This window comes from Vombatus ursinus, unplaced genomic scaffold (assembly GCF_900497805.2).
Source record: "Vombatus ursinus unplaced genomic scaffold, bare-nosed wombat genome assembly UNPS02014779.1, whole genome shotgun sequence".
Classification (NCBI taxonomy): Eukaryota; Metazoa; Chordata; class Mammalia; order Diprotodontia; family Vombatidae; genus Vombatus; species Vombatus ursinus.
Window position 1 is genome coordinate 50,828,297 of NW_020954557.1, and position 23,400 is coordinate 50,851,696.

A 23,400-nucleotide genomic window follows, 5' to 3' on the forward strand; every position below is an offset into this window, starting at 1 on the left:
TACATTAAGCCTATGTGTGCTATGCCTTGCCTATAGTAGACCAAGGTATTTGTAGGTATTGCTTTAATCCATTGGTTCAACATAGTCTCTGGATTCAGTCTATTTTTCACTGTCATATGTTAAGGATTTAAACTTACTGATTCTGAATGACATTTTGATCTCACCAAGAAGGATTTAATGAGAACTATTTAAGCTGTTTTGTTTTTGTTTTTGTTTTTTAGTGGAATCATCTAGCTCAGTTTCCATTTAGTGTTTCAGGAGCCACCAATGAGTTTCTAGTGGTGGTCTAAAAGGTTTATGATGAAAATTTTTAATGATTACTTTAAATTAAATAATTGGCCAATTATATAACATATTTTTCTCTTTGACAAGAAGCATGTGCATGTTTGAAGAATTGTCAGTGAGGTAAATTTTTATATCTGAAGTTACCAACACCAATAAAATCACAGACCTGAACACTCCCTCCCCCACAAAAAAACTTAAAAACTACCAAATAATTCTTTTAAATGGAGTTAAATGCTCATTTTATACTCCTTTCTCATGCTATTCTTTGGGATTTTTTGTGTGCATTTGTGTTGGAAAAAAAACACAGAATTAGATGGAAGAATGCTTAGATTTGTGCTTATCCTCAGAGGAGGGAAAAATCTAGGAGTTATGAGTGGAAGTTACCAAATATATTTTATGCTAGGAAAGATTTCTTGAGAATTAGGGTTGTCCAGAAAATGGCACTGTGTTTCCACCAACCATATAGCTGATTGTGTGTCTCATGGATTCACTTCTCACAAAGTCTTTCATTTTTGCAGTGTTAAATGGGATTAGATAAAAGTTAATAATGGAGAAATATTACTGCCATGTAACATTTTATGATTCAATTAGCAAATATTTGTTGAGTACCTACTGTGTTCTAGGCACTCTACTAGCTGAAATAGATAAAAAGACAAAAATGAAACATTTTCTTCACAAGGTAGTACCTTTCCCCTCATTGGATTTTTTTTTCTTTAGCAGAGGCAGGAAGAGCACCTTTTGAGGATATTATAGGGGAGTTTATTACTCAGGTATGTACTTGACTAGATTAACCAATCAATCAACAAACATTTATTGTGAATACTATATGCCAGAAGTCTTTCAACTCTGATTATGTGCATTGGATTGTAATTAGTGAGAAAAGTACTAAAAACTCACAATGACCGGGAAGAATGTTGTCCAAGGTGCTAAGATAATGACATTTTTAGCAGAAAACAGAGTATTTTCAAAACCATAATAACAAATATAAAACAACCCACCTTGTGAAAGAATTATATATTTTGAGAAACTTATTGATATGAACTAAACTAAGGTGATTATTAATATTTATTATTAATAAAGATGGAAATAATTCCGTGTCTTCTTTTCCCTTGAAAATGAAATTGCTTCTTAAATCCTCCTTATTTGCCTCTTGGAAAAAAAAAAACTGGATTGTTATTCTGCAAATTCCAGAGATGGCTCTACATTACAAAGGCCACTGCAGGCTTTAGCTGTCCCAAAAACACACACACATGTAGCAACATCTACTGGAGGTGAAATAATTAACCACTTGAAAATCTGAATTGGTAGTTAACATTTTGCATTTTGTTCTGAACGTTCCAAAAGGCCACCGGTGATGCTGACATTTAACAAGATAAACTATTGCACCTAAGCAGTATTATTAGTCTATGCATCTCTCCCTCTGATATTTAGTCTAATACTTTGGTGTTCATGGAACGTACAGACTGAAGCAGGCAGTTTGTTTGATGGTAATGACTTTTGTTGGCTGTAAAACACAGAATTGAACTAAAGGCCAATATCTCCAAATCTAGCTGGCAAGTACTATTAATTAGAATGCAAAAATGAACATCAACAACACTAACTTCTCTTTCTAATCTTATATATATACCATTTTATCTTGACTGAGCACATAAATCTTGATGTAGATCACAAGGGATAATTAGAAAGACCTTCTAGTTTACTCATATAATCAATTTGAGTAGAAACCCCAGTGAATCCTTTCAAAAGCATTATATTCTAATAACTAACTCTTCTCATCAGTATTAGAGGATTTTAATTCCATGTACATTAGGTGAAATGTATATATGATGGAAACATCCACTTTTCCCAGTTGAGAAGTCAAAACCAGTGAAGTCACCAACAATATAGTTCTCAGGGTAAGTCCTTCACCTTATCCACAACACAAAAGAAATAAGCTAAATATATGATTAAAATTCCATCATGAAAAGAACACAGTATAAGAATAGCAGAGGAGTAAACAACAAGAAGATCAAGAATAAATTTTGAAGATGACCCCCAAGCAGATAAACTACCAATCACACTCATAAAAAGAAAGAAAAATGAGTAGACAAATTAGAAAAGCACACAAGTGAATAAACATTATGGAATATTCTACTTTCTCATCTCCACCTGCTAGCTTCCTTCAAGCCCCAGATAATATCTCACCTCCTGCAGCAAGTGTTTTATGATCTGTCTTAATTCTACTGCCTTATTTCTATTGATATTTCCTATTTATCCTGCATATAACTTGTTTGTATATAGTTGTTTACATGTTGTGTCTTCCATTTGATGTGAACTCTTTGAAAGCAAAAACTGTCTTTTGACTTTCTTAGTATCTCCTGAACTTAGTATAATGCCTGTCACATAGAAGGAACTTAATAAAAGTTTATTGACTGCCTAACTGAAAGTGATGGAAAGCAATCTAAAAATTCTGATGAGAAAGAAAACAATACTTTATGAAAGTGGCAAAAACTATTTACTCAACAAGAATTTATTGCCATTGGTAAGTCATTTTTCAGCTTTGTCTGACTCTCTGTGACTCCATTTGGAGTTTTCTTGGAAGAGATAACAAAGTGGTTCATCATTTCCTTCTCCAGCTTATTTTGGAAATGAAGAACTGAGGCAAACAGAGTTAAGTGACTTGCCTACGGTCACACAGCTAATAAATGTCTGAGGCCAAATTTAAACTCATGTCCTCCTGACTCCAGAGACAGCACTCTATCCACTGCCCCACTTAGTGTTTATTAAGCATTTATTAAGTGTTCACTATGTACTAATACTTTTCTAATGTCCCAGGATATAAAGATAAAAATAGCTATTGCCCTCAAGGTGTACAAATTTTAATAAGGATGACAACACGTAAATACAAAGATACAAGCAAGAAAATTACATAGTAGATTTGAGCTGAGTCCTGAAGGATTTCAAGGAGGTGAATATGAGGAGGGAGGGAATTCCCAACATGGGGGACAGCCACTACAAAAGTACAGAGATGGGAGATGGTATGTTGTGTGTGAGGGACAGAAAGTAGGGTAGTATGACTGTATCAGACTATGTAGAAGGAAGCAGAGTACATAAGACCAGAAAGGTATGAAGAGAATAGATTTTGAAGGACTTTGAAAGCTAAACAGAGGAATTTATATTTATTTTTGGAGGTGATAGGAAACCAATGGACTTTACTGAATAGTGGGGTGATGACCTACATATTAGGAAAATCACTTTGGCATCTGTGAGGATAGACTTCAGGTAGGGAGACCAATTAGGAGGCCTTTGCAATAGATCAGACAATTGGTCATGAGGGCCTTAACTAGGGTTGTGGCTCTGTGAGTAGAAAGAAGGGAACACAGGAGAGAGACGTTGTGAAGGTAGAAATCATAAGATTTTTGTCAATTAATTGGATATAGAATGTGACAGTACTTGGTTTTCTTACTTTTTCTGTATCAATTAGAACATGATTCAATTATACTGCAGATGAGTTTAAAATTTTCAGTCATGTCTTCTTTATATCTTTTGATGTATTCACTACTCATCTGAACACAATCTGCTTTTTTCACAATCAATTCAAAATGTCTGAGAAATTTGAACGGGCAAAAACTAGAATGGAATTCCCTAAGCTACAGACCACAATTTAAGTTTAGTTAAATGTGAAAAAGAGCCCTAATTGTAGATTTCTCTGTCCCCTTGTCCACTTATCCTCTCTTCTCTTTGCATGACTTTCAGTAATGTTTTATTGATCCAATTTTTCCATATACATCATTATTCATGAATTCACAATGGAATTGTTTTCAGACTCAAATGAGGTAATATTTTTAAAGCCTTTGGCACAGTGTTGGACACTTAATAGGTGCTTAATAAATGCTTGCTCCCTCCCTCCCCTTTGGGTTGGTTATTATCCAGCACTTACCCTTATTGACCACAAACAATGGTGGTGAGTGAATTTAGGACAACCATAGGTTCATAGAATAATAGATGTATAAAGTTGCACAGTACCTCAGTGTACATCTCCAACACTTTCATTTTACAGATGAGGAAACTGAGCCTTAGGGCAGTTAAGTGACCTGTACAAGGTCACACAAGCAGTCAGAGATGGGACTTGAACCTAAGCCAATGTTCTTTCAGTTCTACTACGCTGCCTTTTAAAGTCATTTATTTGGGAAACATCTCATCTACTACTTATGTGAATATGTTAAACCAAGACAAAGGAAAATACAGTGACAGGATCTAAAAACTCTATAACTATTTTGATTCATTTATAAATCACTACTGACCTAATGCAATAAAACCTGGAGGACGATATGAACAATGACTACTATGATGTACTTAAAAATTTATAAAAAAAAAGCACTTCAACTCAGAATGAATATAATGGCCAATATTAAGTCCAGAGAACAAATGACAATGGATGCCAACTGGGACAGACATGGCTGTATACTGATTGATTTTATTTTGCTGTTTTGCTTTGTTGAAAATGGAAAGAATAATCAAGTAAAGTACGGGTCAAAAAAGGGTATATAGGGAATGATTGTAGTATAAAAAATTGAAGATAATATTTATTTTTAAGATAATGAATTCTACTGAGACCTCATAAGTAATGGAACGATGCCAAGAAATTCTAGGATGCTTCAAAAGAGAATTAAAAAAAAACAAATTAAAAGACTAAAAAAGTATGGAAATATGGAAAGTCACAACTATTACTTGGGTCTGGAAAACTGGAATGTCATCTCAGGGTCCCACAACTTACTGCCCCTACATTTTCTCAACATTGGCTGAAATTGCCTCCATTATTTCTTGTGGGATATGCCTTTTTCTTCATGGGATGAAGGATAGGTTGGGGAGGTAGAATCCTGTATGAACCACATGACAGAATTAATTTGTTTGATAATTTGAGCTATGCATGGTACTTAGTGACTTGATTTCTCTTTTCTTGCCTGCTTACAGGTTTTTCCTTTAACTCAAAAACACCAAATTTGGGATATAGTGTTTCTGGGCATATTAAATATGGAATTTTTCATGTGGTGACTTTAGATTATTTCTACCTTTTCTCTCTAGTTCTAATAGTCCTAGTCTACTTTATTACTTGAAATGTGGTATTTAGGGGTTTTTGTTTGGTAGTAGTTTCAAAGTATAAAGGTTTTTAAATAATTGTTTCTCTTCTTGATTTCCAGGTCAGTTGTTTGTTTTCTTTACTTTTTAAAATTGTAGATATCTCACAAGTTCTGATTTTTCAATCTTGATTTTGTTTCAATGTTTCTTCCTTTATCATGGAAATTTGGAGGTGGTTTCCCAGGAGGACGGCTATAGCAGTGGACTGAAAGTAATGCTATCCCAAAGGTGCTTTGGTTCAGAATCCTGGGCTGTTTCCATGATGATATATGAGGAGGGGAGATGAGGGACAAGGGTTGTGGTGGTTTGACTTGTTTGGATTACCCAGCTTCCTGTCTCTCTCATGGTACTTTGACACTTCAGCCAGGCTGATTTACCTGCCCTGATCATGGTAGTTGATTGGTAATTAGTGGGAATTAGTATCTCTCTCTCCATAGGAGTTGGTTCTCAGATGATGACTTTGAGGGTTGGACAGAGAACAGAACAAGTACTCCGGGTATCACAGCCATTCCCAGTGTTCTTGTGCCCACCTGCCTTTTGGTAGCACCAAATGCTATTGGCAGTAATGAGGAAGAAACAGTAATCCCTCTCTTCACTGATCAACTATTTCCCAATTGCTAGGTTCCTGGGACTCCCTCCTCCCCCAATTCTTGGCACAAAAATGTGCTTATAAAAATGTCATTGTATATATAGGTCCTTTGATCTGTTCCTGATCTCCTTTGTGATGCCTGCTCAAAAGTGTAACTTGGGCAAGGGGAAAGGAACAGACATTTATTAAGTACTTACTATGTGCCAGACACTGACCTAAGAATTTTTCAAATACTATCTGGATACTAAGGGTAGTATTGCTCAATTGAAAGACATAAATTTAGTGACTTTTGACCCATAGTTGTAACTTGTTTTGAAGAGCGGTTGAAGTAATTTGCTCTTCCACCAATAGTACACAAACTGTGTTTGACCTGTCATTATCTCTCCAACAAGTGTTATTTTCTTCTTTTGTCATCTTGGTCAACCTGGTAAGTATGAGATGAAAACTCAGAGCAATTTAAATTTATACTTTTCTTATAAGCCCATAGTTTTTCTTCATTGCATTAAGAGTTTTATTTTGTTTACTTACATCTTTGGCTCCAGTTCCTGGTTTGAGATTTTGTGCCATGAACAGGAGCAGCCCATTCCTGTACTATTGGATAGGGTCCCTGGGCCCAGATAACGTCCTCTGCTGCAACCCCAAAGTGGGATACATTGTCTTGGGGCTAGGATTTGCATGCCATTTTTTTGTGGATCGAATGATGTTATCATGGTAATATCGCCAGTATTACAATACTGGAATAACTTAGTCTTATTTTTACTGGTCTGAGTGTGCCCTACTAGGTTAACTCCCAAATAACTTATGCTTTTGTAATTATTTTCAATATAAATTCTCTTCTAATCATTTCATCCTATTTTTGGTTATTACAACATAAAATGGCACTACTAATTAAAGAAATGCAAATTAAAAGCAATCTTGAGATTTCACCTCACACTCACCAAAGTGGCAAACACGATAAAAAAAAGGAAAATGATAAATGTGGAATGACAATATTGACAACACTTTAATGACAACTCTTAAAGCTGTAACAACTATGATGAATAGAATGACTATTTGTGATTCCCGAGGACCAATGATGAAACATGCTACCCATGAGAGAGAGGTGATAGATTTAACTTGTAGAATGAATCACAAAGATTTTTGTATATGGACATTGAGGGAATTTGTTTTCCTTGACTATGCATGATTTTACAGATTAGCTTTTCCTTTTTTAATAGAGTAGAAGTAGGATAGAGAGAAAATAGATTTCTGTTAATTTTTTTAAGAGAAGTGGGGATGGTGTTACAGATGTGAAATGTTGCATGTACGTCTAGATTTCAGTTTATTATCACTTTCACTTAACTGTTTTACTTTGTTACAAAAGACCTCTCATGAAGTGAGAGTAACTATAAATGTTTGTAATGTAAAACCTTAACAAAATTTTTTAAAAAGAGAAACATGTTCATCTACTATATTATTTAGTATGTATGATAAAATATATGAATGTGGGCTTGGAGTTAGATCCTACTTCAGAAATTACCTTTGTGGCTCTGCTCAAGTCACCTAACTTCAAATAACCTCAGTTTGTAAAATGAGAATAATAATAGCACCTACCTCATATGGTAGTTGTGAGAATCAAATGAAATAATATATACATATACAGAGTTCTGTAAAACTTAAAGCACTATGCTAATGTTAACTATTACTGTTTTGGGGGAAACTTAATACCAAGATTGAGTCAATCATACTATAGATATGATTGGCTGTGCAGAAACAAACAAACAAACAAAATACAAGATGTCTGGGATAAAAAAAAAAATAGAGTTGACTTGTTGGAAAATGTATAGGCTTTCCTTAAATGTTGTATTGACACTGGTCAGTTTTCAGTTTCAGAGATCCAAAATGGAGTTATTCCTCCCAGTGAAATAAAAATTTACTTACTGTCATGCAAAACAAAATAAAGCAAACAAAAAAGAGAACTATCATGAAAGCTCAGAGAAGATGGAGTGTCAGATACCACACTGAGATCAAGAAGGATGAGAACTGAGAAAAATGCATCTGATTTTGTGATTTAGAGATCACTGATGACCGAGAGCCAGGTACCAACAATGTTGCTATGGAACTAAGTGCCCTTTCAACATTATTTTGCTGTGCCCTTGATCAACTGATACTAAATGAAGTAGTCTATACTAGGCCTCTTTTGATCACCAGGTGGCAGTAGGGGATTATTTTTGTGACTAATATTTGCTTATTTGTGTTCTTACATCAGATATGGAGGAAACTGATTTTTTTTTTAAATCAATGATAATTTACTGTGTGAAGAGCTCTAAACTACACACTGCTGGGAATCTACTTAGGGAATTGTAAACACAATGCCTGTAAATTTCAAAATCTAAGGCTGCATTGTTTGATTCTATATTTTCTGTTGAGTTGAACATCATTTTATCACAGCCACTGCATTACCATTGGTAGCTGGGGGGCTGCATCCTAAGATTGTTGGGAAGACATAAATTCTTTAAAAAACCTGTCAATAGTTCAAATTTACAGAAGTACTTTGGGGATGGTGGATAATGCCTCCAGGGAGGCAGAAACTGTTCCTACAGCACAATACTAATGCCACTTTATGCACATAAGGGTTTCTACACAGACACTTGCTTCTAGAAATGCATCATTTCTAATTAAGAAAAAACCAGGAATAATTCCAGTGCGGCCCATTATCTCAATCAGTATTATTTACCAAAACAATATTTAATCATTATTGCTCATATTTTAGGTAACATTGATTTCATTTTATAAAGAGGGCTGGGCTGGTGATTTGCACTGGTCAGAACTCCAAATAATGTTTCTCTCCTTTATTCCCATCCTTGGGCAAACGTCATTCTTATTTCATCCTTTAATTTTGTATTATATTGCATGGAGAAAATTCCCTTCTCCAGTGGTGTTTTGCAACTTTCTTCCATGACTACTTCCAATTATCAGTGGTCTCCTTAACTTTCTCTTGCTTTCTTTTAAACGCGTCCCAGGCGCATGAGGTAGCCAGAAGTGCGTTTGGTTAGACATCTATCTACCAACTAGCTAAGATATCTTTTAGGCAACAGTCAAGTTGTTTCCCACCTAATAAACATGTGTCCTTACAGTTTGCAACAGGTGGTCTCAACAGGGGCCCTACGCCAGCCCTGTTAACAGCTTTAAAAGGCAAAGCCCTTAAGTTCAAAGGGGTTTAACTGAGCTTGCCCTAGCACCCCCTGCCTCGCCTTGGCGATTTGTTTCTATCCTCCATCAACTCGCTAAACATTTATACAGCACCTAGTTAATAGGCTCTAGTAGGCATGCCATCCTCCGAAGTTTCTAGGAGCCTAATACGGATTTTAACAGGCAGAAAAGGCTAGTCCCGCCTGACAAGTTGCAGTTCCCCTAAAGCGTGGTGGTGGATGCAGTAGAAAGGAGGCTGAGGTCCCCCGCCCCTGCATTCTCAGACCTCCTCAATCAACCATATTGCCTAAGCAGTGATGACTGCGCCCTTTGCAGCCACCGCCCAGCACCGGAGGATGAATAAGAGCTCAGGAAGGGAGGATGACCATCTGAGGGTGGAGGGACTGAGAGACGACTGTTGGGGAGATGAAGAGAAAGGAAGAGGGGAAAAAAGGAAAGTTACTGACCATAGTAGTTTCACTACCCACTGCAGCTTCACTATCCATTGTAGACTCACTACCCACTGAAGGGCGGGGTTATCCTAGTAGCACCTGAGAAGGAGGGGGTCGCCTGTTCTGAGGGCGGCTGCGCAGTTGCTCCTGCTTTTGTTTTTTTAATTCAGCAAAGCCCAGATGACCTGCTGCTGCCCTGGGCAGGGTGGCAGCTGCTATAAGCAGTGGCCCCAGACGCCTGCAGAACAACTGGGATATACAGTCTGAGAGGGAGCTGTGGTTAAAGTGGCACGGAGGGCCCCACCTCTCCGCAGGCTAGACTCATTCAGGTGGAGGTGGCCGTGCGTGACTCGCTGGCATGCTACTGAGTAAGTGTTTTTTTATCTCCTACTCTTCTGGTAGGTGGGTGGGTAACTTTTTCAGATTTTAAGGATAGGCAGAAAAGAGAGAAAATTTAAGAAGGATAAATATAAAGCTTCGCACTTGAATTCAAAACATTGAGACGTGGTTTAAAGTAAAATTCTCCTGGAAAAGATATATAAGGCTTAATTTTACTAAAATCCCCGTGTGAGGCAGCAGTATGATAAAGTAGAGGTAAAACCCCTAACTCAATTAGGCTCTTAAAACAAATACGTATACAGAAGGGACGAAATGGGCTCGTTGTAATCTACCCTCTTTTAATACCTCTGGAATAATGTATTCAGCTTCAGGTTTTAAGATGACCGTTGATAGAATGGAGCCATCTGATGAAACAAGTCTTCTCTTATTGTGGGTGGAAATTAGTTGTATTATAAGTGTCTGTTGAATGAATTGGAATATAATGAGATTAGAAACGGGATTTACAGGATGGACCACATGGTAATGAGACTATAGGGAAGTAAAAGGAGCCAGCAGCAGGACCCAGCCCATTCACATAAAAAAAAATGTTCTGAAGTAAACTGGTAAATGCCTTCATTTTAGAGTAAAAATCCACTGAGAGGTTTCAACAGGGCATTAGAGCATTGGAAGCAAAAAAGAAAATTAGTACAGGGGTGAAGTAAGCATACTCCATGGCTTAAAAATTGCAGTAATCAAAATCCAAATGTATTGCCCCAGTTTAGCTAGAGATACTGGTTCAAAACTAAAGGAATAACCTGCTTAGGGAGTATTCTAGGCTATGGGTTCAGAAAGAGAGATGACTCAGGAATCGAGTTCCTCGAGTAGTCCTAGATAGATGAAGAAAATCTCTATGTCTTTATAACTTTACAAGTTGATTTGTGCATTTTGTCTTGTCTTTCTCCCCTTTGTTTCCCCTGTTTTGTTTTGTTTTTTAAATCTTGGTTGAATTAAGAGTAAGAGGGGTTTTGTTTAAGCTAGCCTAAGAGTTTTCTGCAGGAACATTTCCCAGAAGCCAGACAGTGGCAACAGGAGAATAATTCGGATTCATTGGCAGAAACTACTTTCAGATTTTCTAGGTATTTATTTGTCTGTTTCTCAAGGAGGAACAGGACACTTAATGTAATTCCATACAGGAAATAGTTGAAGACACTGGGAATGTTTAGTAGGGAAAAAAGATTTAAGGAAAACCTGACAGTAACTGTCTTAAAATATTTGCTGGGCTGTCATCTGTCAGAGGTTTTAGACTGATTCTCTGCCCTTTGGTAGAACTAGGAAAGGAAGTAAATTTTTGACTTGGGAGAGGTAGCATAGTACAGAATTTAGAAATCTTGTCTTGCCATCAGGAAGATCTGGTTTCATATTCTGCTTCTGTCAAAAGCTGTGCAAAAGTTACTTAACCTCTTAATGTCCCCTGTTAGTCCATGAGGGCAGTACATTTCTGATGAAATCACAAATTTGAACCACTTCTTCCCCTCCTCAAATTTGTATTTTCCCTCATAACTTTCTGATAAATAGAACTCCCCTGAAATAGAATGGATTGTCTTGTGAGATACGAGTTGCCTATCTCATAATCATTAGAAGTGTTCAACTAGAGACTGGTGAACTGGTAAACACCAGTTTATATGAAGATGGACAGTAAAAGACTATATATGCAGAATTCTGCAGAGAAGATTCCTGCATTAGGTAGGAGGTTGGAACATATGGCTTCTGAGCTCCCTTCTAACCCAAGACTTATTGTATGCAAGGCTGTCTGCCAGTGCCTTTCAGATCCAGTGACTTATCAATCATAGGAGCGAAAGATTTAAAGCTAGAAGGGATTTATATAATCTATTTGAATATTTTCATTCTATAGATGGGAAAACTGGTGCTAAAGAGCAATTCAGGGACTTGCTCCAGACCACTCAGGAAGTCAGTTTCAGCTGAGATATAACCTCAGATCTCCTGAATATGAATTCAGTTCTTCTTCCACTCTAATGATTCTCCTCACGTGTACATGTAACCTCTTCCCATTACATTGTTTCAGTTACTGTGTGTTCAGCACCCAGACAATAAAGAGAGGAATGGAGATCTTAGACATGATTAAAAGGACACAGAAGAAAGAATTATTTTAAATTCATGATTATACTTTTTTATTGTTTGTGCATAGACATCTCTGGATTGTTTTTTCTGATGGGCTTCTAATAGATTGAGAACAAAGAAAATAACAATTGGCATTTATATAGCACTTTAAAGTTTGCAAAATCATTTTGTTCTTGTTTAGTCATTTCAGTTGTGTCTGACTCTTTCTGACCCTATTTGGGGATTTCTTGGCAGAGATGCTAGAGCAGTTTGCCATTTCTTTCTCTAGCTCATTTTACAGATGAAGAAACTGAGGCAAACAGGGTAAAGTAACTTCCCCAGGGTCACACAGCTAGTGAATGTCAGAAATTGGCATTTGAACCCAGGTCTCACTGATTATGGACCAGCTAGGTAGCACAGTGCATGGAATACTGGGCCTAGAGTCAGGAAGACCCGAGTTCAAATCCAGCATCAGACATTTACAGACATTTGGAGAAAACTCCAAATGGGGTAACAAAATGTTGAACACGACTGAAATGACTAAAAAAACAACAATTCCCTGATTACAAATCTAGTACTTTGCTGGATATGCCACAGTGTGAGATGAATCACTTGGATAATCTGATTTCCATGTTCTTTCATTCAGCAAACAGTTAATTGAATATGATCAGATTTAAGTATCCTTTTCAGTGCTATTGGTATTCTTTTTCTGTACAAAACCAAGAACAATATTAAATCTCTATTTCTGTTATCATCTTTGGAAAACAACACTCCATCAAACAATTAATATTATAATCCTAAATAGTATATTTTAAATCAATTGTGTCTATGTGCTAACAACTTAAATACACTTTCTCTGTTTTCCAAAGATTTGCTGGGGCACAGGGGAGGAGAAGTGTGTAGGAAATTTCTGTCCAGAGTTGGCTGTTGACAGAAGAAACTTAGGATAAAATCACAGAGTTGGAGCCAGACTTTTGAAATAATCTAGTTCTTCTTCCTCCCTATTTTGCAGATAAGAAAAATTGAAGCCTACAAAAGTCAAATGGTTTGTCCAGCATTATACTGGCAGGATAAGTAGTGGAGCTAGATTTGAACTCAGGTCTTTTGATTCTAAATTTAGCTTTCTATGCTACCCCATGATATCTAAGGCTATTTTGTATGTAAGTATTTTCTTTGGTAAAAGAAAAAAAAGATATTTCAAATATTTCAAAATATCAAAGATATTACATTTATATATATATATTATATATACATATGCACACATATGTATTGTTTAGGTTTCAAAACAGTTTTAAAAAAACTTTTTGCATGTTCACCAAAAAATGGTTTTAGAGACAAAACATGCTTTAATTTTCATTAGATGTAATCAAGAGAATTAAAATGTTAAAAGTTATTATAACCAATATTTTCAGTTCTTATGAATTATTAAACACAATGCTGTTTATGACTCATACAGACATATTTTAATGATTTCAAATTCCTTATTTAAAAAATGAAAAGGATGCACAATTCAGATATTATTTCTCTATGAAAACAGATGAGGCTAGCCTGGTTAAAGAAAAAAAATGAGGAGAATTTTGGTAACTACCATGGAATGGCAACTGTTCTGAATCAACAAATGTTTAATAAGCACCTACTATATACAAGGGGCACAGGGGTGATATGACAAGTTTAGTGGGCTATATATTTTAAAATACTATGTTTAATATTCTTTTAGAAAGATATATATTGATATTTCTCCCCATTCACATTTTTAATTTTTTTTTGTTTGAATATCAAGAAGTATCTTAAAACTTTTATCTGTAATGTCAGGCTTTCTATCATGTAGCCTTTTGGATGGCAGAATTAATTTTCTCTATTTCCTTGAGATATGAATAAGTGGAACTTTATAATGTTTTTATTGATTTGTTAGTCAATAGTAAACTGATACTATATACATTCCAGACTTCTAAGTAAACGTTCAATTAAAAATATTGAATGGACAAATGTGTAATAACATGCCCTTAAGAAAATAATCTTAGCGAACCATCACTTCCTAAAGGTTTCCTTCATGTAGGCTGCCTCTGAATTATAAACCCTGGACCTCCTTCTGTTCTCTCCAAAACAATTGTCATACAACCAGTAGCCACAAGAGCTACCACCAATTTGGGATGTCCCTCTCTTCAGTATGGAACTTCTTTCTCTTCCCTGGCTTCGAGATTTCTTTTTTTTTCTTCTTTTCCTTCCCATACTTTCTGTGTTGCCACCATGCATAGTGCCACCCTCACCTCACTAATTCTCCCAGAATCTGTAGACCATTCCATGATCATTCTGAGGAGGCAGGCCCTGCAGCTAATATTGAGGAAGGAAGGGAAAAGCCCTGAGGCTTCTTCTCAAAGTCAACTTCCCTTACAACCCCAATGGTGAACTCTTGTAGCGTGCCCAGTCTGGCACCATACCACTCCATCTCCCAAGCTGTATCTGTCTTTTCACCCCTAAATCTCCACTGTTGTCCTAGGCCTTGAGGAAAAAATTGATCAAAGACACTTGTTCTTTTCTTCTGAAATATAAATAATTATTACCAAGAGACCAAATCAAGACATAATATGTGGGTGGGGGGAGGAAGGAGAAATGAAGGAGTAAGAGGGAAGGAGAAGAGAGAGGAGCAGGAAGGTATTAAAGATGAGGGGAAATTTAGAGAATTCCCATTGTCACTAGACCAATAACCTCCTCACAAATTCTTCAAAAGTCGTCCATTTGCTTCAAGAACTAAAAAACAGAAAGGATCATTTTTTAGATGCAGATTAGATTAAGTGATCTCTGAGGTGCCTTCCTGCTATGAAATTCTGTGATTATGATAGAATAGGAGGAAATCAGAGAGACTGTTCTACTCCATAGTAGACCACTGAGAAGATAAACCATGTCTTCAGCAGCATGTCATGGTAGATAGGGCACTGGACTTAGAGTAAGGTAGACCAAGGTTCAAATTTTGCTACTGACACTTTGTTGTTATTTTTTCAGTTGTTTTCAGTCCTGTCTGACTCTTTGTGACCCCATTTGGGTTTTCTTGGTGGAGACACTGGACTGATTTGTCATTTCCTTTTCCAACTCATTTTATATATGAGGAAACTGAAGCAAACAGGGTTAATTGACTTGCCCAAGGTCACACAGCTAGTAAGTGTCTGAGGGCAGATTTGAAGTCAGGAAGATGATTTTTCTTGACTCCAGGCCAAGCACTCTATCCACCACCCCAACCAGCTGTCAGTAATTTATTAGCCGTAGGACTAGCAAATCCCTTAACCTTTCGGGGATTCAATTTCCTCATCTAGAAAACGAGGAGATTGGACTTGATGACCTCTAAGATCCCTTCTGGTTCCACATTTATGATCCTATCATCCAAAGGCAGTAGGTGGCAACAGTGTAGAGGGGAGCAGGCAAGCCTTGGGAACCAGGAGCCTTGGAAAAGAGTGAAGATGATCGAGTTGTCAGGTCAAAATGAAGACGTGTTCCTAGTGGATGCCATGCTTCTAGACTCATACGGGATCGGATCTGGGGGAGTTTTCATCCCTCCTGTTAAAGTTGGGGAAGATGGTTTCCTGGTTCTCTGAATTGAGTTTGATTTTCCCTTAAGACACTACTACTATACATAGAAGTCAGATTTTAAAGAATACCACTTTATTATATAGTCTTTTGTGGGCTGGCTGGAACATTTCATCACCAGCTATAATATTTCTATAAAAACTATTATTTTATGAGTACTTCAAAAGATCAATGACTTCATTCATGTGGGCAACACTTGAATATGCAGATGGTAAAGTACGGGACGACCACAGTCCAAGATCTCATGTCATGTAAAGATAGAATAATAATTTGCCATACTCTGTTCAATATGTTTAACAAGGGTGGGCCTATAGAGTTTGGCTGTCTACCAAAAGAGTCTTTAACAACTTTCAACTGACTTTGGTTTGGAAAAGAATTATATTACAGTGGTAATGGAATGTTATTGTGCAGTTAAGAAATGATAGGTTTGAGGAATTCAGAGGAACATAGGATCAAATGACACAGACCAAAATAAATGCAATAAAGAGAAAAATATACACAATTCTGAAAACAATGTAAGTAAAAAGGTAATTAAAATAAAGTGGATCTCTGAGTAACTGGAAAGCCAGTGAAGGTCTCAGAGAACATAACTACCTCCTTATGGCAGAAAAAACAAGAGACTACTAGGAAACAATAGTGTTTACATTGCTGAGCAGAGTCTCTTTATAGAAAATTTTTGCTGGATATTCTTTGTCATAAGGGAAGGCTCAATATAGAAATGATTATTATTTAAAAACAAAGTGTTTCAATAAAACAGTTTTAAAAAGTTTAGCACTAAAATATAGGACATTTCATCATGAATGATGGGTGTGATGAAATAACGTTTATTCCTGTTTTACTGGTTGTGTAGCATTATAGTTCATACACCTAAGAATTGAGTACTTAGGGACAGGAGTGTTATGAGGCTCAAATGAGGTAATATATGTAAAGCCCTTTCCTAACCTGGCTATATAAATGCCAGTTATTATTATTAGGCTACAGTTACCAATCTCATGATAACCTCATTCCTTGAGCCTTCTACTGTACTCCTGCTAAGCTTAAGCAGTGTTTCTAGAAAATATGGGGAAGGGCTGATAAAAGTTTAACAACCTGGTTCTCTAGAGGAAAAAAAAAACACTTTTAAGTTTATCCTTGATGATCCATGTTATCGCTTACTTAAGCATGAACTTCCTTTATCCATACATATGAAAGGTAATGTGACCTTTATATCTAGGTCATGTATCCCTTTTGAACTTATATGAGTATATGGTACAAGGTGTTGGTCTAAACCTAATTTCTGACAGATTGCTTTCCAGTTTTCCCTACAATTATTCTCAAATAATAGTTCCTTTTTCCCCATAAATGGAGTGCTTGAGTTTATGGAACTAATCTATTCCAATGATTGGTCTCTCTCTCTACTTGTATCTCTTGCTCCCTCTCTCTTCCTCATTACCAAGTCATTTTAATGATTCCTGCTCTGTAGTGTAGTTTAATAACTAGTACTAATAGATTGCCTTCCTATTTTACCTTGAGATTCTTGACCTTTGGCTTCTCCATATTAGTTTTATTATTTTTATAGCACTATAAAATATTATTTTAGGTGTTTGACAAAGCATTGACCAAATAAGTTAATTTCAGTAGTATCATCATTTTTATTATATCAACACAACCTACTCATGAAGAATTAATGTTCCTCTAATTACTTAGGTCTATATTTCTGCAAAGAGTGTTTTATAATTGGATTCGTAGAGTTCTTGGTGCATCTCAATAGACATTCCCACAAGTTTTATAACTTTTATTGTTATTTTAAGTGAAATTTCTCTTTCTAGCTTTTCCTATTAGGTTTTGTTGGTTACACAAGAATTCTAATTAGTTATGTGGATTTATTGTATATCCCACAAATGTGATGAATGTATTGTTTCAATTAATTTCAGGTTAAATATTTAGTATTTTTAAGTAAATATCTTTAAAGGCAGTATTTTTTCCTCATTGCCTATCCAGGGGTGGGTAACCTGCATCCTTGAGACCACATGTGACCTTCTAGGTCTTTGGGTGCAGCCTTTTGACTGAGTCCAAGTTTTACAGAACAAATTCTTTTATTAAGGGGATTTGTTCTGTGAAGTTTGGATTCAGTCAAAAGACTGCACTTGAGGACCACAAGGGCCACATGTAGTGTCAAGGCTGCAGGTTCCCCAGCCCTGTGGGCCTATGTTTCTGTTCTCACTTTCTCTCTACAGTATTATTGTTGCAGCTATCATTTCTATCATGATGCTAAGCAGTATTGATTAATGGGCATCTTTGGTTTTTCTTTTCTTCTAATGCATTGTCATCTCTCCTCTCATACTATCACCACCCTAATGTAGGCCCCTATTTTTTCACATCTGGACTGCTGCAATAGCCTACTAGTTGATTAGCCTGTGACAAATCTCTTTCCACTACAGGCCATCCTCCACTCAGCCCCCAAAATGATTTTCCTAAAGGACTTGATTCAACTCTATCATATTACCCCCAGGATTAAATATAAAATCTCCATTTGGCATTCAAAGCCTTGTATAATATTCCTCTTCCCACCTTTCCAGTCTTCTTATACTTTATACTCCAACATACACGTTTCATTCCAATGACAGTGACCTCCTAGCTAGTCTGAGAATAAGACACTCCATCTCTAGGTTTGATATACTTACAGTGGCTGTTCCCAATGCATTGAATAATCTTCCTCCTGGTTTCCCTACTTTCCTTCAAATCTCAGATAAAATTTTATTTTGTACATACAGCTCTTCCCAATCACTCTTAATCCTACTGCCTTTTCCCTGTTGATTGTTATTTATCTATCTATCTATTTATTTTTTGTTTGTTTAGTTTTGTTTTTGGAGAACATGAACTACTGTGTTACTTTTTATGTTTGTATCTCCTTGGTGCTGAACATAGTACCGTGGAAATAGTAGAAGTTTAATAAATGTATATTGAATTTAATTAAATGGAGCTGTTAGCCTTTGGGAGAGGATAATTCATGAATAATACAGCTTAAAAATATGTATTCCTTGGTGCAAAAGTGAAGTAGGAAGAAAGAAACCAGATACTGAGGTGAAATCTTGATTGATGCTGCTTTGTAACAAATATATATTTTTAAAAATCATATAAGGCAAAGCAAATTCATCTCGAGAGAATTTAATTAAAAAGCTTTAAGCTTGTGCCTACTGGGTACACAGAGTTCTGCTAGGTTCAGTGGTGATGCAGCCTTTAGTTAAGAAAAGTTCCCTGGCCTTAAGGTATCAACAGACTTACTTTAATACACAGCCTTTCTTTGTCCTGGCCATGAAAAAGGATAGGGTTTATTTGAAGAAAAGTTAGGAAATCTTTTGCAGTCTGTCTTCTGGCACAGTCTCTTCTTTTTGGACCCTCCCTCTATCCCATCCTGATGCTAATTCACTCTTCTTCTCCTGTGCTCAAAGACTTCATACTCTTTATTGCTCTTATATACACTGTCATCAAAGTAGGGAAGAATTTTATAAAGAGGCATTATTTATAGTATGATAAATCTTTAATAATAATAGGGATTTATATGGTATTCTGAAGTTTTACAAGTGTTTTCTATACATTAAAACATATAAACCTCACAAAAGCCTAAGTAGATTGGAATTACAGTCATTATCTCCTTTTTAGAAAGAAAGGAACAGAGACTCAACATGGTCACATGACTTGGTAAGCACTAGGGACAGAATTCAAATATAGATTTACTTAATTCCAAGTCCACAGAATTTTTTTCTTTTTATTAATTTATTTATTTTTAGTTTTCAACATTCACTTTCACAGCATTTTGAGTTCCAAATTTTCTCCCCATCTCGCCCCTCCCCCACCCTAAGATGGCATGCATTCTGAATACCCCTTCTAATTTGCCCTCCCTTCTATCACCTTCCCAATTTGTCTTATCCCCTTCCCCTTCTGTTTTCTTGTAGGCAAGATAGATTTCTATACCCCATTGCCTGTATATCTTATTTCCCTGTTACATGTAAGAACATTTTTTAACAGTTTGTTTTCAAAATTTTGGACTCCAAATTCTTTCCCTCCCTCCCCACCTACTGTCATTGAGAAGACAAGCAACTTGATACATGTTATACATGTGTAGTCATTCAAAACACTTCCATAGCAGTCATGTTGTGGAAAACTAACTATATTTCCCTTCATCCTATCCTGCTCCCTGTTTATCCTATTCTCTTTTTTGAACCTATCTGTTCTCAGAAGTGTTTGCTTCTGATTACCCCTTCTCTCACTCTGCTCTCCCTTTTATCATCCTCCCCTCTTTTATCCCCTTTCCCTCTATTTTCCTCTGGGTAAGATAGATTTCCATACCCAATTGAGCGTATATGGTATTCCCTCCTTAAGCCAAATCCAATGAGAATAAGATTCACTCATTCCCTCTCACCTTCCCCCACTTCTCCTCCACTGTAAAAGCCTTTTCTTCTCTGTTTTATGTAAGATAATTTACCCCATTCTACCTCTCCCTTTCTCCTTCTCCCAATATAATCCTCTCACCTCTTAATTTTATTTTTTAGATAACACCCCTCATCGTCAGCTCACCCTGTGCCTTCTTTTTATCTATCTATCTATCTGTCTGTCTATCTATCTATTTTCCCCTCCAACTAGCCTAATATTGTCAAAGATCTCGTGAGTTACAAATATCATCTTCTATTTTTTCATTCTTTTGGTTTTGTTTTACAATGTCTTGGTTTCTCATAAAGTCATTAGATTCCATTTGCTCCATTCTAATTTTAAGGAAGTATTTTCTTCAGTGAGCTTTTGGACTTTGCTTTCCATTTGGCCAGTTCTGCTTTTGAAGGCATTCTTCTCCTCATTGGCTTTTTGGACCTCTTTTGTCATTTGGATTAGGCTATTGTTGAAAGTGTTATTTTCTTCAGCATTTTTTGAGTCTTCTTTAGCAAGCTGTTGACTTGTTTATCATGCTTTTCTTGCATCACTCTCATTTCTCTTCTAGTTTTTTCTCTACTTTTCTTACTTGATTCTCAAAATCCTTTTTGAGCTCTTCCATGGCCTGGGACTGATTCGTATTTTTCTTGGACGCTTTGGATTTAGTAACTTTGACTTTGTTGTCTTCTTCTGGTTGTATGCTTTGATCTTCTTTGTCACCAAAGTAAGATTCTATGGTCTGACTTTTTTGTGCTGTTTGCTTATTTTTCCAGCCTATTACTTGAGTTTTAAACTCTTTGTTAAGGTAGGGCTCTGCTTCTAGGGTGGAGGATATACTGTCCCAAGCTTCAGGGGTTCTGTGCATCTTTTTCGGAGATACTTCTAGAGACCTGTAAATTTTCAGTTCTTCCAAGGTGATATGATCAAAGGTGAGGTGTCAGCTCCTTTTCTGTCCTGTGCTCTGGTCTATGAATAACCATAAGTGCTCTTTTCTCCCTTGGAACTGTGAGGAAGATTTCCTCTGTACCACCACCACGAGCTCCACCATGCCAGTGCTCCTCCTAGCCCCGGGACCAGCACCCAGAACTGTGACCCAGATTCAAGCAAGGGAAAAGCAAGAGAATCCTACCTTAGAATGAGCAAAGAGATCCTTGCAATCCACTTCTGATCAGTCACTCAATCCTCCCCTCTGTCTGTGGGCTGAGAGTTCCAGAAGCAGCCGCTACTGGCAGCTGCCCTGGGCCTGGAACCAGACCGAGCTCCTCTCTCACTGTGGCCTAAGAGACCTTTCCTACTGGCCTTCTAAGTTTTCTTTGGTGTTTGTGGGTTGAGAAGTCTAGAAACCATCACAGCTCCTCTTGATTCCATCCCCTGAGGCCTGCTCCAGGTTTGCTGAGGTTGGTCTTTTGCCTGCATGAACTGCGCTACTCTCAGCCTGGTGCAACAGACCTTTCCAATCAACAATCCAGGTTGTCTTGGGCTGGAAATTTGTTTATTCTGTCTTTTTTGTGGCTTCTGCTGCTCCAGAATTTCTTCAGAGCCAATTTTACAGGTATTTGGAGAGTTTGGGGGAGAGCTAAAGCAGGTCACTGTTTTTATTCCACCATCTTCACTCCTGTTATTTATCTTCTATGTAGCTTGTTTGTACATGGTTGGTCACATGTTGTCTCCCTCATTATATTCTGAGCTCCTAGACAGCAGGCACTGTCTTTTGCCTTTCTTTTTATTCCTAGTGCTTAAAACAGTGCCCAGAACAGAGTTGGTGTTTCAAAATTGTTGTTGATTGACTGACCCCAGATTTTATTGGAAATGCATATGAGTTTTCTTTGTTATATATAGAAGTTATTTTTAATATATGTATATAATTCAGTATTAAGGAAAAGACCATTTATTCCTAAGTTTTATATAGCTTAGCATAGAAATTTTAGTGCTGAAATTTATAAAGAATATTTACCCTATCTATTGATATAATCATATGATTTTAAATACTCATACTATTAATACAACTTATATTTTTCCTTATGCACAACAAACACCTCATTCCTAGTATATGCCTAGTTGTTTGTAGTGTATAATATTTGTAACATTTAATTTTTTTGCATCAGTGTTTATTGGGTATTTTAGTCTATATTCCTTTTTTGCCCACCCTGACTCCAGTTTAGACATCAAGATCATATTTGTATGATAGAAAGAGATTAGAACAGTGCCTTCTTTTCTTGTTATAGCAAACAGTTTTGTAATATTGTAAATATTTTTTTCTTTAAATATTTGATTGTATTGACTTATAAATCCATTTTGTACTCCATTTATTTTCATTGGAAATTCATTTATGGCTTGGTCAATTTTGTGTTCTGATATTAGGTTACTAAACAGACTGTTTCTTCTTTTGATAACTTGTGTATTTTATATTATTGCAAGTGTACATAATTTTCCTCTAGGTTATCAGTTTTGTTAGCATATGATTGGGCAAAATCATTTCTGAATAACTTAATTTCCTCTTCAATTATGAGTTTTTGTATTTCATTTTTGATACAAATTTGTTTTCCTCTCTTCAATCAGATTATTTAATTATTTATATCAATTCAGTGGTCCTTTGCTTTCAATTTTATTAATCTTTTTAATTTTCAGAATTTCTACTTTCTAGTTGTTAAGGATTTTTCAAGTTATTTTTTGGTTTAATGTAAAATTAATTCACTTATTCTTTCTCTTTTCTTGCTTAAAAATATGAATTTCCCCCATAAGAACTTATTTAGCTATGTCCCATAAGTTTTGCTATGTTGTCTCATTATCTTCATTTTTTTTTTTGAATTTTTCCATTGTTTCTAAAATGTATTCTTTGACCCACTTATTATTATTCAGTTATTCATTCTATTCTCTAGCCACTACTTTCTTTTTCCCTATCTTTGTATGATTTCAAGTTTTGTATTATTTATTTTTTATTTTGAATTAAGTTTATGACATCAATGTTTAGAATATAGATCACCAGAACTCACATTTAACACCCACGAGATGGCTTCAGTATTCTCTTTCATATCAATAAAAGGGGATAATGCTGTTCTAGTTTTGAGTAAAATAGTATTACTTTTATGATTTAGTACATATATAAGTAATATTTTAGATGCCAACTGGGAATGGCTTTGCCTTAAAATCTTTTAAGTTTGTGTAGAAAATGAATGGGTAGATGTGCCATTGTCACTGAGACCAAAATATATATTGCATTAACTTTTTTTTTTTGAGGCAGTCAGGGTTAAGTGACTTTCCCAGAGTCACACAACCAGTAAATGTCTGAGGCCAGATTTAAACTCAGGTCCTTCTGACTCTAGGGTTGGTGCTTTACCCACAGCACCACCTAGCTGCCCCTTTGCA

General features: G+C 36.2%; 1 protein-coding gene across 1 annotated transcript in view; it reads left to right on the top strand.

The window, feature by feature from the left end:
- Nucleotides 1-9,808: 9,808 nt before the first annotated feature.
- Nucleotides 9,809-23,400, top strand: part of LOC114045693 (sodium channel protein type 2 subunit alpha-like) — a 158,082-nt gene continuing 144,490 nt past the window's right edge. The window contains exon 1 of the mRNA XM_027865797.1: nt 9,809-9,983. The gene's annotated coding sequence lies outside the window, so the exon portion shown is untranslated. The remainder of the gene's footprint in view (nt 9,984-23,400) is intronic.